Source organism: Passer domesticus, chromosome 10 (assembly GCF_036417665.1).
Source record: "Passer domesticus isolate bPasDom1 chromosome 10, bPasDom1.hap1, whole genome shotgun sequence".
Taxonomy (NCBI): domain Eukaryota; kingdom Metazoa; phylum Chordata; class Aves; order Passeriformes; family Passeridae; genus Passer; species Passer domesticus.
In genome coordinates, this window is record NC_087483.1 from 37,331,171 (window position 1) to 37,346,406 (window position 15,236).

The 15,236-nt window shown below is 40.7% G+C and overlaps 1 protein-coding gene across 1 annotated transcript in view; it reads left to right on the plus strand.

The window, feature by feature from the left end:
- The window catches only part of THSD7B (thrombospondin type 1 domain containing 7B), a 490,174-nt gene that overhangs the window by 98,959 nt on the left and 375,979 nt on the right, over nucleotides 1–15,236 (plus strand). The window contains exon 5 of the mRNA XM_064435254.1: nucleotides 13,604–13,773. The gene's annotated coding sequence lies outside the window, so the exon portion shown is untranslated. The remainder of the gene's footprint in view (nucleotides 1–13,603; nucleotides 13,774–15,236) is intronic.

Below are 15,236 nucleotides of genomic sequence, written 5' to 3' on the forward strand. Positions count from 1 at the left end.
AATTTAGGATGTACACACTAATGCAGAATAAAAATATATTCCAGTTTCTAGTTATGGCCTACATTTGGTATCATCTGATGAAATATTAAATTGTTTTTTGACTGGTACTATTGCTGCTATGATACTCCCACTCCTATTAGGCTATTAAATAAAACTGAACCCTTTTTCTGGTTTTCTAAGCAAGGTAATATTTTGTACAACTGGAAATATCAGGAATGAATCCAATAGAGGTGAATGTTTTATATAGAGGTGGATATACCACAGAAGAACAAGGTCACACTGGAAAAAAAACCAAACCACAAAAAAGAACAAAAGTCATAAAAATGTATGGGGTTTGGTTTTTTTTTTTTAAGAAAACAAATAGATTCTCCTTGTGTATTGGATTAAATTAAATGTACCACCAATGGATTTAGACTAAGGTAAAAACTGTTGTAAAAAAGAAAAACTAATCAGATATTTTAAAGCAAGGATTACATTTACATGCAAAAAACCAGAAGACCCTCAGTGATAGTATGCAACTTATTTGTGATGTGTTTTTCTGAAATATAATCCATGTTTGAACCTGGCCTTTTTCTTGGAAAATTATTTTCAGCAATAAACAACAGAGGTGGAAAGCAGTGCTAACATTAGTCAGCTGTGAATCTCATTAATTTAAATAACGCTGCTCTCAAAACTCATCCAACAGCAACAGCTCAGTTCAACAATTTCCTTTTCAGTCCAGTTCATTGCTATCAGCCTTTTACCCAGTTTCCTCATCACCTCATAGTGTCCATGGGGTTGTGCTGCTCATTTTCCGTGTAGCACTATTCAAACGCTGTTCCTGGAGTCCATAGTCTGTTCTCAGAATCTAAAAGAAATTGGACTGGATGTGGTAAAAGAGTTTAATTATCACTATTACCAAACCCTTTGTGTGCATGTGAGCCTGGTGATATGGGATAGTGGAGGTCTTTGGGAAATCCCAAACTCCTCCAATTTGTGTCCAGCATCAGTCTTGATCCTTAAGATTGTTATGAAGGATCTTATTCAGCTTCTGAGAAAGTGCTTTAAATGAAAGTATATTTGATATATATGTGCTTTTTAAGTTTTTGTGGAAGGTCTTTTTTTTTATCTTATGAAATGTGCTTTGAGAATATACATCTCTGAGACAACCAAATGTAGACAACAAATACTTGCTACATCCTATTTGTAGTAAAAGGTGAGTAAGAATAATTCAAGTTACTGATAAATGAATTTAATCTTTACTTGACCTTTGTAAAGCAATAGAATAATAATCACAGGTCTCGCTCCATGGTTATTCCATTGTTTTTAGTTTCCTAGTGCTGTTCACACACACAGGTATGGTGCTTACAGATTCATTGTCATTTCCAAATAACTGCTTCAGGCAAACCATTGATGGAGTGCTGCCATCTCTTGGTTATGCAAATTATATGTTGCAAGATATTAGGCACTTTTCTGAGACGGAAATGCCTTCCCTGAACAGCTTTGTTATGTGAAGGGTGATGCTCAGCTCTAATATTCAACACATTTACAGACATTTTCCATTCAATGTATCCGGCAAGGTTACTAGAGATTTTTGAGAGGCTTTGAGTTTGTCCTTCCTACTAAAAATGGGGAGGCTGGCTTATCTTTAAGCTGCCAAAAGCATTACAATGCTGTTCAGACACCTAAGCATGTGGACCCCTATAATGTAGCTGGTGATGTCAAGGAGAGACCATGCACATGCAGCACTAATGGTTATGGTTATGTGTGCTTCTGTAATTAATAGGTAGTAATGACAAGTTGTCCTTAGTGAGAGTCAATTGTCCATGACCCTACAATAAAACACAAAGTAGAAAAGAAGGCAGGTGATGGGACCAGACCCCTTGGAAGTGTGGGCACAGGATGGTACCACAGGCCACGGGGTCACCAGATGAAAGAAACTTAACAGCCATCCAAAATGTTAAAGTACCTGTTCTATAATGCTGAAAATAATGTGGATTTAATCAGAACCTCCTCTCCCTATGGAGCTAGGGGGACTTGAGTCAACCCACTCATGGTATTCCATGTGCAGCTGCTCACCCAGGGGCACCCATTGCCTACTCCAAGTCCGTATAAAGCCACCACACTTTTCCATGAACACTGAGAGTTCATTTGCCACGGCAGTTTCCTTGGAAGAGCAGGGTGACAGATAAACATAAGACACTGTGCTGATTAAAAGGCACACACTGAGCTTTAGCAGCCCGAATCCAAAAGAGGGAAGCTGTGCATCCCCTTTGTATGCCAGCTCCTACATTGTATTATGCATTCTCCTCCTGGTTATTATCTTCTATAATGCAACTTTAAATTGGTTATTTATCCATGCATAAACATGTAGAAAATTCCACTTACTGGCAGCACTATTTATTCAGTTGGTGATAGGCATCTTTAAATACTCAGGTTAGGTACTTCCTGGTCTGTACAGGCTCATAACATGCCACAGATATGTTGGGTAGATTTTGGTTAGTCTTTTGATAATTTACAAGTATTCTCGTTAATTTTCTGCCTGCTAAGCAGTCACTCCACTGTTTCAGTTGGATTCAGGCATAATAATTAGGGCACAGGCTTTCAGTGATAGCCTAAAAAATGTTCCTGTCTCAGCTCCACCTACAACAACGTTCCTGGTGTCATATCCAAGGCTTTCAGTGTTGACCTCTTTTGGAACAGTTCTAGTTTTGAAAAGGTGTGAAATGTCAATTTGATTTAAGTGGTGGTGAGTAAATAGGCTGCATTTACAGGAATACTTACAAGTTAGAGACATGACTGTCACTCTGTTTTAAAATAAATGGCTGAAAATATACCTCCAACACTCTGTTCAGGGAATATGGTGTCTCTAATTAGCAGAGTAAGGAAATGACACATCTGCTGTATCCTAGGGACATGATACATGCATGGGCCTGAGTAGGAAAGAAAGGAAAATACCTTCTTAATTAAGCTTTAGTTTACTTTTCCTAGTTCATCTCTCTTTGCTCAGTTGTTTATAGTAGGTGACAGCAACAGTGGGAGATGAAATAATTAAATGAGATTTTTTAATCCTTGTTCTCAGTGTGAAAAGTGGCTGCAGTCTATGAAAAACCCTGATGGTTTGCATACTCTACTGCTCTTTAAATATTCTCAAGTCTCCCATGTTTCTTCTTCAGCAGAAGAATGAGATAAATAGTTTTGCTAATTGGTTGATTCAGTGTCTCTTAACATCATCTTTACCAAATTCCTTGTTAAGTGAGTGGGAAAGAAATAAAGACTGCAAAACTTTCAATTTTCTTCCTTTGTCTGGCTGAGGATCAAATATTCATGGAGAAAATGAAACACTTTCATGAGACTTAAAATTCAGAGTAAGTGGTTTTGAAACTACTGCCTAAGGACACGTTTTATAAAGCTTGGAAAAAATGGTCTGTCTGTTCTTACCAGCTGTAATCTGTATGTGAGAGGTGTAGTGGGGCTACATTGAAAATCCTTTTCCCTCCCTTTCCACTTCACCAACAGTGCAGCAGTTTAAAGAATGTGAAGGAATAAAGAATGTGAAGGCCTTCCAAATTCACACTTATTATTAGAAAGGTCAGGAAACCATTTCTCCATTGCTGGTCTTGTGTCTATTTGCATGGCCAGTACGGACACCACATTTCAGCAGTGGTGTGAGAAAAAAAAAGGTGTTACCTCCATCCCCTGCCAGGACAGCCTGAAACTGCTGTTTAACTTTGGAATGCCTACATTTCAGCTTTCCTTCCAAAGTGAAAGTCTCCTGCTGCCTTGCCAGCAGCCATGGACAATGTCACTCTTCACTGTATATATCAGAACCTTGGATGGCTTTTTTTTAGAACACTGTTTAGGTCAGAGAAGCATTTTGGAGGTAGAATAGCTATGTCTGCATTATGTGAGAATTCTGAGGCACCTACAATACTAGGACAGAAATGAGATTCCCCTCTGAGAGTAAAAATAGATAAGCTGGTGTGGCTGAACTACAAGAGCTGCTGGAAATCAGGGGAAAAAATGTTTCATGGCCTTATTTGATATCCACTGATATTCATGTGTTGCATGTCAGTTCTGATGGATATTTTCCATGGCCTGTAGGACAAGAACACAGCCACCTGCCCTGCTGATTATGTGACCTCTCAGGGGATTGCTTCTGCTTGCTTACACCCTGCCAAGTGAGCTGTAGTTTTCATTCCCACTCTACTCTCTTCATTGCAATTAATGCATTTGTGAATAACATAGTTATTTCTTCTCATATTTTCCACTTTTGGAAACCTCATACAGTTTGGGAGATGCCTTACTTTAAAAAACATATTGACTAGTTTAATCAGGGTGGAAATAAGTTATTCTTGTATTCACTTCTTCAAAAAAAAAAGAAAAGAAAAGTTTTGCTTTTGATTCTTTCTCTTGTCTTTGTCAGTCCCAGGTGATCAGAGGGTGAGCAGTGTACTGCTCTAAGGTTTGGAGGACACAGGTAGTTCCCTGGAGGTGACAGCAGCCATGTGCACGTTCTGGGTGCTGGTGACGACCAAGGAAATGCTGCCTTCCCCAGGAGCCGAAGCTTGGAGGCTGACAGTGAGAGAGTGAATGAGCCAACTCACCTTGCAGAAGGCAGCCATCAGCAGCAGAGATGGCAGTTTACTGGGAAATGGCCATTTCATTTTCTGTGTTTGTGCTAGTAAAGGACCCTGTCAGCACACATTCACACACACAACTCTAAGTGCAACTGTCTTTGATCGATTACACTGCAAGGAGGCTGCTTGTAATTCTTTGTTTGTTCCAGTTTATATACTAGAGTGTCTCTTGGTCACCTTATCATTCTGATCCTTAGGTGAATATTTAATACATAATCACATATTTTTAGAAATTATTTTATTTCCAGGCTCCCATGTTAAAGCTAATTAATATTTATACTTTATTCAAATAAGGGATGATTTTTTTTTTATTGTACATATTTGACCTTGTATAAGATAACAATCCTTTCTCTGTTATAAAACTGGGATATTTTCAATCACCCTTTTCTTTACTGATCTAGATGCTGGCAGCAAGTTTTACAAGCTTTTATTTCCCACTCCTCTTAGATGCTCCTAAACAAATGTATCTCAAACAATTGTCTATGAACTATCTTTATTATTCTGATCCATATGTTGGTGAAATTATATCAACAATATTTACTGCACTGAAAAGCTTTGAGAGCATCCAGCAGAACATCAGCTTGCCTGGTAATAACTTTGAAATAGATATAGGTTACATTTTTTATAGCTTAAGAAAAAAGGTAAATATGGATTTGAAAAATTCATACACAGCCTTTTTTGGTTTTAGCATACTCAATAAAAGAAAGGAAATAAGTGTATGGGTCAGTTTTTAGAAAATGTGCAAATAATGGGAATAATACTGACCAGACACATTGTTCTGGCAAGTAGAAATACCTAAACCTCACAACATTTGATTATGTGTTCTTGTGTTGCAGAGAGATTGTTATGTTACAAGTTTTAAGAATTTCACGACACAATCAATTTACCAAGCTGTCCTAGAGAAACAAACTCTAGCATAAAATTCTGTACTGTATATAAAATAAAGTACTGTAGAGACAGGTACATTTCTGCCACAGGTGAGCAGCACTGTCAGGTTCCAAAGTGAATTGGCAGTCACTCTGGTTTTACACTGCTTTCAAGGACATAGTTTTATTTGAATAGAATAGTTAATATAAGAATAGTTTAATATAAGAATAGTTTTATTTGCCAGGGTGTGTATGTGCTGTATTTCTACCATCACTGTTCTTTGCAAGCTTGCTCTTGTGCTTCATCAGGAAATTGAGGTGAAAAAGTGCTCCCAGATACATTATTCTGTGGCAGTGGAAATGTTTAAATGGTTCAACTTTTATGCAGGTGAGTAAAGATTTCATATCATTATGCATCTGTCCTCTCTATTCTTTGGTTATGCTTCACATGGCCTTAAACTTGAGATGACAACATTGTTGGTGGGCATTTGGAAAGGAAGGCTGCTGCCTCCTACCCTTTTCAGGAAGTTACAGAAAGTTGTCTAACTGGAATACCAGTACAATTTGCACAAGACAGAAGAAAACAAAAACCTGAGCTAAAGAGCAAAATAGAACACAAATCCAATGAAGCTTATTAATAGCACTATTAAAAAATCATAGAAATCTAAGTGCATACATGTTGTCTGTGTTCCTGGACTAGTGAAAGCATCTTTTATAACAAAATTTACTTCCAGACATAGCACAGAACTTTGCCCAGGAGAAAACAGGAAAAAATGTGTTTAGAGCTCTTAAAGCAGACAAACAATTTTCAGACAGACTGACTGAAATGCAGAGCAATAGTTTCATGAACAGAGAAACCTGCCTTGGCATGATACTGATGTGTTTTTCTTAAGTAACTTGCACCACGGGGTGTAGAGTGCACACCAAAACACATACCAAACACATACCATTATTACAATTTTATTTTTTATAAAATACACAAGAAAATACACAATGAAGGGCTGCAGCACCCTCCTTTTTAAAAAAAGGACACTCTTACATTTGTTACACTGTTCATGCATGAATAACAGTTCAGGCAGAATGAGTACACAAGTCCTAATGCAACCTGACACCCACTTAAAATTTTAAAGCTCCTTCTCTGTGATGCAAAAATTAATGTGGATTTAATCAGAAACCTCTGACAATACAGGATCATAACAGTAAAGCTACAAATGAGAGGTATTCACTAACATATTACTGAGAAGAAAATCTGATGGATACTTTTTTTTTTCTTTATTTGTGCACAATTAATCAGGTAAATCTATGCCTGTAAAGGCTGAAGTGTTCTGAAGGGCAATGAAAATGTCCTCACAGTTAACAAGAAACTGTAAGTGTTTTACATTCAAATATAATTCAACCAAAAAACAAGTCCCCTTGTTTAGTCACACAGGGACAATAGCAGAATGACTCATTTTGGGAGGGTTATGGGGAGTGTGGGGTGGGTTATGGGTGATCTTTGGCGGGGTTTTGGGTCTGGGGGGGTCAGGGTAGTCTTTTTGGGTGTGTGGGGGGTACCTGCTCCGCTCATACAAGGGGAGGATACAGAGGACCACCCCAAAATGAGGATGGGGCACAAGGGGTTTTTCCCCCAAATCAAGGGTGCAGCAGAAATCATGAAACCACACCAAAATAATCCCCAAAAAAAGAGGTGGGAGGGAGGAACGATATCAATATATCTTTGTTTTGGTGGGGGGACTGCTGGCAGGCCTTTCAGTGAAGAGTGACTGGCACCCAAGTCAGAAGGAATTTCTGTCTTTGCCAACACAAATGATATTACTTGGATTATTTAGAATTATTAGGAATTAAATAATGGTTTATTATTAAAAGAAAAAAAAAGCTGAAACATTGCTGAGAAATATAATTAATTTGGTTGCACGTAATTTGCTGTCTGTGGGTCTTGAAAGGGTGTAGGTTGAGGACACTGTCTCACCAGAGGGGATGTGGTCTCTGTGAGGCAGAACTCGAGGATTTTAGTTCTGCAGCACTAACAACATAACTCACCTTTCCTGAGGTGAACAGACTGCACAGGGCTTTTAGATATAATTACTGCACAAAGTGGGAAGTGCAAATAAAGATATAATCCCTGTTGATAAAGTGATTCATAACACTGTAAGCGAGTAGATGGCAAACCTAATTAGGCTGTTTCATAATGATCACTTTCTGTGTTTGCTGTTGCTTTATGGGTCACTGTTTGGGAGACAAAAGCAGCTGTGACCACCATGTGATCCAGAACCTCCTAAGCCATGCTCAGCTCTGCTCTGTGACCCACTGCTGCTCCATGAAGTGTGTCATTGTCAGGCACCAGGAGAACCAAATTAACACTTGATACTCTTAAAGCTGACTCCCCAAAACAGGCACTGCATAGGGTCATCCAGCTGATGACTACTTTCCACAACACCAATCCACAATTTCCTCTTGGTCCAAACATGATCCCAGCTGATCACCCAGAAACGTTCTGGCTTGTACTCTTTGTTCAGGATGTGACAGCAGAGGCTGACAAAATGAGTATATGCAGTTTAAAAAGGAAAATATGGGATTGCAGTGCTCATTTGGGAATGGGAAGTCAGGAAAAATATGTCAGGATCCTCACCTGGGAAAACCAAGCCTGTGCCCATGATCTTCCATGCTCCAGGATGGAAATATGTCCCTGTACATGTCACACCCCACTCACAATAAGCACAATATAATGCAGATGTGGATTAAATATGCTGTTTGACAGCTATTTTATTTCTTATAAACTGCTTCATTAACTTCATCCATTTGAGCAGGAAAGTTAAATAGGAGGGTAAGTTACAGGGAAAAAACATCCAAACAGTTCCTATTCTTACTATGATTTTTAAGAGGATTTTATTTTACATGTTTTTAATCTGTTGTAATATACTATGATGTATTACCCTTTCTGTGGATCACTGGTGGATAATCTTGTACTGCTGCTGATTTACATCACTGCAAGCCATGCCAGTGTTTGTATGACAAGGTAAGGCAGAAGTCATTCAACTCACTTTCAGCTGGTGGAATTAAGAAAATTCATGCATATCCCTACTGTTCAGACCTGGAGAACTATTAATTGCCTTAAGATTAAGCTTAGGAACAGAGCAGAACACTTAATCTTCTAACAGGTCTAAATCTTATTTACCATTCAGCTACAAGCTCTTTATTAAAAAAAAAAAAAAAAAAAAATCTTCAGCAGGAGAAGGTTTTTACTGCAGAGATTTAACCCTTAACCAGATTCCTGGTTAGATCAAACCTGCTCTAATAAGCCAATTGTTAAACATCTGATGATGTGTGTCAAATGTCTGTGTCAATTGCTTAGGGTAGTGCTTTTACCATGTGCACCCAGGTTTGTGGTGCTGTGTAAGGGTGACCTGTACATGAATCTCCTTGATGTGAGTGCCATATTTCCATTCACAAAATACAATTGTTTTTTGAGATGCTTTTAAACCCTAACAGCAGGACACCCTTTAAAATAACTGTGCAGGGCACCCTTTCTGTCATATTTAGCATAAACATGGTATAATTGAATAAAGTGCTTCCTCAGACCATTAGTGTCCATTGCAAACTGACTGATCCTTCCTGCTTTGGATATCAAGGATATTTTCCCTTTTTAATGTTGATCTTAGGAAGACCTGGCCTGGCATTTGATCATTTTCTGTGACAAAATATAAGATAGCCAAGTGGAGCTATCAGTGATGTTTTGGGATCATAGGAGCTGAAACAACCTCCCGTGTATTCTTATAAAACATCTCTGCCCCAGGATCTGTAGAGTACATGTGGCATTAGGTCCTGTCCTGCAGAACAGCAGCCTTTTGCAGTTTGCTAAATAGTCTTGTAACACTTTGCATCTCCTCTGGCCACAGTCCTCCTCTTAGAGGTGTTCCATGTAATTGTGTTGGAAAATAACCCTAAAATGCTGAGTTTGAAGGAAAATAAGAGCTTTACCAAACACAGAAAGCAAGAGACAGATCACTGACCTATTGACAGATCACTGACTTTCAGTGCTGGCTTTGGCTACCTCTGTATCCTGTCAGGTGCCAGAGCTGTGACGCTGTGCTTTCCCCATCCCTGCCAGTGTTTGAATTCACACAGAAATCCACATCATTGCTGCAAGGGAGCGATCCTTGGTTCCAGGTGACTCCACTCCCATGCCTGTGATCCCAGCAGGTTGAACAGGAGCAAACCTGCTGCATCCCACTGGCCCCAGGTGCAGCCTTTCTGCACTGGAGCTGATTCAGCTCCTAGAATACACAGTGACAAATTAGTAAATGTCCCCTGTTTTTGAGAGACATTCAAAATCAAATGGGAGCAGGTGAGGCCACTGCACTCTGAAAGCAGCACTTCCTTTTCCTCTCTGAACTCTGATAATAGCAATTGACTTGAGGGTGATAGTAACCATCTCCTCTGAAAATAAACGAGAAGCATTTTCCATTCATCTTGCTGTAATAACTAAAGGAAGCCGTTTTTTTTCAGAGTGTGTAGAAACCAAACACAATTATTGCTTCCTTCCTAACACTGACCCAGCAGCCTAGAATTGGTCCCTGAAGAATCACAGGCAGGTTGAAAGCATCAGCTGAGCACATCGTACCCACAGGCAGCTCATTCACGGGGACACGGAGCACAGGGGAGATGCTGTCCCTATGGACACAGCTCACAGGGACACGGAGCACCAAGCGCTGCCAGGAACGACGCGTGCTTGGGGCAGCTCGCTGCCGTTTAGATTTTTATTTCAAAACTGCTGATAGGAGTTGACAAAGAACCTGTTCTATTCTCTCCCTCCAGAGCGGGAGGTTCCAGCCCGAGCGCGGGATCTGTTCCCCTGTGTCTGTGGAGCTCAGGCACGAGGCTTTGGGAGAAGCCTGCCCAGCTCACAGGCAGCTCCCCTGAAGCTTTCGGGGTCCCTGAGCTGCCGGAGCCCCCGAGCAGCCCCGCCTTGCTCCGGGAGCAGCGGGGGAAGCGAGGCCGGGACGCGGCTGTGGCCGAGCCGGCAGCGGGCACGGCGCGCAGGCCGCCGCCGGAGGGCAGCCTGGTGTATCCAAACCCCAAAACGACGTGCTTTAAAAATCAGCCCGGTCTCCGGAGAGGAACGGCTCCACGGAAAACCCTTCCATGGAGATGCTTATTCCAAACCTTGATTTGCAGGTTTTGCGGACAAACGCGCGGCCAGCACGGGGACATTAACAGGCGCCCCTACAGCCAGCGAGGGCTCGCAGGTATCAGTCAGTCCAGGGAAAATGTAAATCTCTATTCCTTCCATTTTCCTCAGAGGAGCAGGGAATTGCGGGTGAGAGGAAAGCTAGTTGTTTGCAAACAATTTGACGGTGAAGGCATGGGTGTTATGCCTTTGAAATGGGTCGTAGTGTCCCTGCTGACTGTGGGCCGCAGGTTCCTCACACGGCCCGGACCCCTCGGCCCCTGAGAGAGACCTGGGGCTGCCAAGCCCCAACTTCTCAACTTTGGGGCACGGCAGCCGGAGTTTGGGGTAAAAGGGAGGCTGAGCCCTCAGAAAGCCCGAGAGAGAAAAGCCCGAGGGCGTGTGCACCCTCTCCCTTTATTCCAACAAAGCTGCAGGACCCCGCTGTCTCCTGTTTGGACATAAACCTCTGGCGTTTGTGGATTTTCCTGACACACAGTAACAGATTTTCTGTTCCTGTGCTGTCTGCAGGAGCAGGATCTGCAGGCAGATCTGTCCCCCCGGTGCGCACAAGTGAGGACAGGAGCGCTGCCACTCACAGGCTGCGACAGAAAATCAGGGGTAATGCTAAAGCTGAAAGGAAAAGAGTGAAAGAAAAACTCACCACTCCCCAGTCTTTGGCATTACACGTTTGGCTGTAATGGCAGATATATTAACCCTAAATTACATGGAAATGTCAAAGCAAATACCCCATGAAAGCATCTAAAAGCATGTTTATTCCCTGACACTCTTTTGCCTTTGAGCTGTTATCCTATGTCTGTGTAGCTATAATTTATAGATGTAAGAGAGAATTTCACAAAATAGGCAGAGGCAGGTAAGAAAAACACTTCAGAGGAGCAAACATCTATTTTAATAAAAAATTATTACCTTGTAGCACGGAAAGCTCTTATTTAGATTTTGGTGTTTGAAGTATTTCTTGGTGTGACCACCACCAGAAGGAAAAGAAAAAAAAAAGGAATTTTTTGAGTGTCAGGCTTTGCAATCAGCCAGTGGTGCCACCTCCATGTGTGGGTGTCAGAATTCCTCTGGTCTGAAGGATGCTGGTGCAGGTCAGAGATGGCACAGGTGCCACTTTTGCAGCTCATGCTGTACCACAGAGCTGAGAGAGGAGGGAAATCTTTTTGTGCTGCATGAAAACAGCAGCTGATCAAATCATCCACCTGTGATTTGCTTTAGGAGAAAACTAATCATGTGACGACTCCATTGAAAACAGCAAAGGAAGTTGGCTTCATTACCATTCAGGAAGGTGTCAAAGGATGACCTCCTATGAAAATGCTTTGTAACACCCCTTATGTGTGTTTTTGTCTGATCCTTATTGTATTGAGTAAGACTTTGTAGAAAATTCAGCTTTAAAAAGTAGCTACCAAAATGCATGCTTTCATGGTGTCCGTAATTGGAAGACTAAACTAAAAACCCATAATGTATTCAAGGATACAATATTCAACAGGGATAGAACAGCCAATCCCTTAATATCTTTTGTGCAAATTTAGATCTGGATTAGGCTGAGGAGCAGAGCAGTAAGATTTGAAGATGAACATAAAGGCTGTGGGTTAACATGGATGAAGTGTAATTCTAACATGGTCTTCTCACAAGACTTTGGTCGTAAATGTTACAAGCCTTATGAGGCCTAGGGTGTGTAGAAGAAGGATATACTTCTTTTTATACTGGAAAATGTCCTTTCCTATTTGGGATCCAACTTAGAACTTCTATCCCAGGTATCAATTTGCATGCAAAATCTCTCAACTTTTGTTGTTATGGTTTCCTAAGTTCTTCTATAATTTATCAGTAGACATCTAGACTATAACACCTCATACATTTTCCATGACATCCAAAAAGCTAAATTTCCCAGTAGTTTAAATTATTTTCTGTTCCAAGCACAGGTAAAAGATTTTTTCCTGTTGTCTGTCATTAGATTCCATACAAAACCTTGTTAACTAGATGGAGTATGTAAGTGAAGTTTGTGATTGCTTCTTATGCTGCAAGTCTTTTTGTAGTTGCAGGTGTTCTGTGGAGTTTAAATAATAAGAGTCATATGATGCTCAGTAAACAAGATGAATTAAAAAATTTCAGTATCAAAATAGTTCAGTGTCACTACCAGTGACACTGTAACAGCACAGTAACTTCTATGCTCACAGCTGCAGGGACTTGGCAAAGGCACTCCTGATATCCTACAAGCCAACTCAAAAGCCAGATGGAAAGGCAGGAGGAGGTCTGGGTGTCCTGGGTGACAAACTGTTGTGTCATAAACACCTTTGCAATGCATTTTAAAACTGAAAGGCTGGACATGGCATGAAGAGCTACAGTCTCAAGCTGGGGTTCTCCCAAGTGATCCCTTGTAGCCCCAGTAGTTCCCAGCTGCAGCCATAGGTGATGCCTGGAGCTGAACTCGTGGAAATAAAGTCCAAGTAGCATCTGAAAATATTCACTCTAATCATAGAATCTGGATTGTAATACAAAATTGCATTATTAATCTTGGATAAAGGCAAAGCTATATAAATTGCAGCACTAGCAGGCCTTTTGATGAACAGAACAGGAGGTGCTCTCTGACAGACTGCAGGGCAAGGATCTCTCCTTGTCATCTGTTCCCTCTCTGGTGGTGCTTTTGGCTAATTCTCATTGGGTCTAACCAGTTTGAAGGTTTTTTCCCCTTCTTATTTTCTGTAGAAGGGGTAGAGATTTACCAGGTGTTTGATTGCTGAATTTAGCTGGAAGATACAGACAGCTCAAGCTTAGGAGTCCTCCTGAGAAACCTTTGGAAAAAGCCATGCTCTGGACAGGGAGTTCCTACATGTACAATATGGGAATATGGCACACCACAAAGCCTGGGAGCTGCTGGGGTGTCTCACCCTCAGTGCTGCCCCTGTGTGACACTTCTCCCTCCTGTCTCCCAGATTTCCATGCTGTTACTGGTGCTGTCTCCAAGAGGCCATGGAAGCAAATCCACAGGGACCCCTATCAGGCTCCTTCCTGCTGGACTGGAGAGGGTCAGGATCTGCACATGTGCTGGGATTTGGAAAGCTGGGAGGAAGGCACAGGCTGTGCTCCTTCCCAGCCTCCTCAGGTGAGTATCTAGCATCTGTACACAGGAGAGGGAATTTACAGCTGGTGAATAAATAAAATGTGCGGGTCTGCCACACAGTCAGCATTTGTGGGATTCTGGCTCCTGAGTGTCTCTCTGGTCCTTTGGACTGGGATATTTCCTTTGCAGCCATCAAACAGTTTTGGGCTGGGATGAAGAGAGAAGTCAAGCAGCCTCTGCTTTTGCTTGCATGCAGTGCTGGGGTTGGCTTAGTACACTCCTTTGCTTAGGAAGAGAGATACTTACTGCTAAGTTTAAATTCAGAAAACATACCTACCTGTAAATCCCTTCTCCTCCCAGTGGAGGTGAAAAAACAGCAGAAGACCAACTGAAGTAAAGTTTAATTTGACAAAAATAGGGAAAATACCTATTATTTATTCATTAGCTTAAGCGGTGAATAACAGCACAGCACTAAAAGTGTGAATGACAGGAATAACTCAGTGATTCCCATGTAGAGCCACAAAATCTTGATGTAGGCAGAAAGACTAGTTTGATGTGACACTGATGTAGACAGGTAATTCCAAACAGTTGGTGTGTATTATCTTAAATGCCATTAAAGTAATCAGTTGTGAAGGTACTACAGACTTAAATTTTCAAATATCCCTGGATGACTTGAATATAATGCTATGGATCTGAAGTGAAATCTTTCTTTAATGGATTTAAATCCGTCGCATGATATTTGAAGACTTGAAAAAGAATAATTTTCAGGATTTTGACAGACATAATGTGAGTTCTTTTAGGCTTAGAGGTAAGTATTAATAATACAGCTGAATGAATGTCTTCCTTTTACTTTTCTGTGATTTATATATAGAAGAAATTTCACAATGTTTGTGTTTTCAGCCTGTATCTTCAATTTCCTAAGTAAAAAACATAAGCGTTATTCTAAAGACCTTTTCTGTTTCTTTTAAAATGTCACATATGTAATTATTTGACTGTAAATACAGATTCTTAACATCTAAAGAGGGAACCTAAAGAAAGAGGTTAACTGAAAAAAATTCCTTTTTAAAAAGTGTGGGTTAGTTTCAGAGTGTGAGTTGTTTCAGATGTATCAGTTTGAACTGATTCAGTGAGGGAGTGATTTTTGGATGCCTTGGGTTTGCACAGCATGTCAGTGTGTATCGTTCTCCCCATGCTTTGTTATTCACTGCAGACTCAGTGAGACATATCCTTACTGCAGCTCCTCTGTACAGATGTGGTTTTAGACCTGCATATAACCTCCTTCATTAAAAATACTGGTTTTGATATTAAAAAAATGCTCTTTTCCTGATCCTCAGAGCCCTAAGGAGACACAAGCTGACTCATCCTATTTTTAGAATGGTACAGCTGAAGAGATACATTCTTGTGTGCTTTATTTTGAGATTCACTAATTCCTTCAGTCTGGAAATACTGGTATTAATGTACAGCAAACATCCATGCATATTGCACAGTGGTTTTACAATGGGGAG